Source organism: Heterocephalus glaber, unplaced genomic scaffold (assembly GCF_053883595.1).
Source record: "Heterocephalus glaber isolate CG9 unplaced genomic scaffold, H.glaber_assembly_v1.0 deba00000071, whole genome shotgun sequence".
NCBI lineage: Eukaryota > Metazoa > Chordata > Mammalia > Rodentia > Bathyergidae > Heterocephalus > Heterocephalus glaber.
Window position 1 is genome coordinate 36,642,238 of NW_028258137.1, and position 2,385 is coordinate 36,644,622.

The 2,385-nt window shown below is 42.0% G+C and overlaps 1 non-coding gene across 1 annotated transcript; it reads left to right on the plus strand.

Moving 5' to 3' along the window:
- The first annotated feature begins 1,757 nt into the window (after positions 1–1,757).
- On the plus strand, positions 1,758–1,860 carry LOC147830697 (U6 spliceosomal RNA). Its single transcript, XR_015449628.1, has one exon. It is a non-coding gene; the product is annotated as a U6 spliceosomal RNA (small nuclear RNA).
- The last annotated feature ends 525 nt before the right edge of the window (positions 1,861–2,385 follow it).

Genomic DNA, 2,385 nt, shown 5'->3' on the forward strand with positions numbered 1-2,385 from the left:
GTGAATATAGCTAATAATTAAGTACTGTGCATTTAAATTTTACAAAGAGTAAATTTCAAATGTTTGATCACAAAAAATGTCAAAAATTTGAGGAGATGAATGTTAACTAGCTCGATTTAATCATCCCACATTGTAATAAAATAATCATAGCACTACTTTGTACTCCATGAATATATACAACTATAATTTGCCAATTAAAAATGAAAGAAAAAAAGCAAGGAATGGATTTGAGTGATCCAAGCCAAAAATGGTGAGTCTCGCTCCTAGCCCCCACTTCCCTCACTATACAAAACATTCTTTTGAAAACCCAGAGCTTTGGGAGCTGCAGGACAATGAGACCATGTTTTGTTATATTTAGGAACTGCACCCCCGCCCCCCCCATCCTTAAGGCCCTGAAAGTGTTCTCAAGTCATTGAGAAGTTAGTTTTCACACTTCTTTATCTTCAGTGGCTGCCTGGGAATGCAAGGTGTTATTGTAGCCAAGAGTTATCTACGTCTAGACTCTCTCTTCATTCAAAACCGTGTGACCTTCAACTGCCAGCACAAGTGGGCAGAACTTCCTCAAGGAACCATAAGTTCCAGAAACAAGCACCAGAGCCTCATGAATGACCCACAGTGACATTTACAAGGGGTTATTAAAATATACAATGAATGTTTAAATAACCAAATTTATTACAGTAAAAGACACATCACCATTAATCCCCCTCAATTTGAAAACACTTCTCCCATTCTTGCCACTTTCCCAAGAAGTTTTGGAAGTTCTCTTTCATGTCTTTATGAGGTATGATCAAAAATATGAAGAATGTCGCTGTTGAGTGCCATGCAACAGAAAGGTGGGCTTGTAAAAACATTATCCTATGTCCTCATCCTCTTTATTTGCCAGATCTGGCACCATGTGACTTCTTGCTCTTCCCCAAAGTCAAAATGACCAAGAGATATAACTGTTTTGGATCAATTCAGGACATTAAAGCAGCTACAACAGTGCAGTTCGGGGCAGGTAACTGAGGGCTGAGACTCTTCACCTGAGACCTATGGAGAATAAGCCTTCTCTTTCCATCTGCTTTGAAATTTGGTCTCTTGCCTCTGAGCTTCCAAAGCCTGGTGTTCATGCTGCCCTGCATGACTTGGCACTGTCTGCTATGCAATTCTGATATGGGAAATGGAAACGGCGAAGGTGTACCCAGCTCAGGTGGAGGTGCTGATGGCAGGATGCAGCCACACAGCACACAGTAGCCACCACACCAGCTGCCCAGCTAGACCCAAGGTTTTTTGCAGGAAACATGAACAATGAAAACTCTTTCTCTAACATCCCTCTCTGCTCTGCTCAAGGACAGAATGCACAGTCTGGCCTCTTTTCAAGCTACTCACTAATCAGTTTACCACCTTCCTCCTCTCCCCAACACACACACACACACACACACACACACACACACACCCCTACCAAATGCAAACAAGATTCACTACTCTCAGATTCTCTGCCTTTTTCCCCTCTCTCTTTTCTCCCCTCTCTTATACATCCTGGTGTTCTGGTCACAGTCCACTTTCCCTCTCTAGGATACCTAACCATCCTCTTTGGCTGAGCCTGAGGGACATTTCCCAGAATTCTAGATTTTCAGTTTTAAAACTAGACAGTCTCAGGCCAACCAGGACAAGTTGGTCACCTTACCACTCCCATGTGAGCAAATCTCTGGTAAATGGTCTTAAGTTGTGACTCAAAACAACTTACCATATAACATACTTAAAACATTTATGGAGGCTTCCTTCAGCAGTACATTTACTAGGATTGGAAAGATGCAGAGAAGATTATTATGGGGCCTACACAAAGATGACAAGCAAAATCATGAATCATATTTTTTTTTAAAAAATAGGAAAACATAGTAAGTGCTCAATAAATAGTAGCCACTATTATTGTTGTTACTATATTTGAGTTGGAAGTACAATGTCACTTGCACCCTGAAGATGTCCCTTCCCTCTGCCACATGCCCATAGTTCAGTAGTGCCCTCACAGGTTGTTTGTGATGGGTCAAATTGCATTATTTCTTTTGCTTTTTCTTTCCAATGCATGTCAAGCCAATGCTTTACTACTAAGCTATACTCATACGATCATCAAACTGCATCATTTCAAGTCCGCAAAATTCACTGGGCCCCTACCAGGTCATTAACACTGTTGTAGGGCCCCAGAAAGTGATATCCCAAAGGATGGCGTATGACATGCTGAGTACTTAGAACTAAAGAAGCAGCCTCAAGATCTCTCTGACCTCCTGGCCCCAGCCCCATCTCTGCATCCTATTCCCCTCCCTAAGCAAGTTCTCTTATCCAGCCAAGGAAATTCCTCCAGGAGGAAAGCAATTGTCTAGGATCATCTCCCCAATGTCTCATGCAACA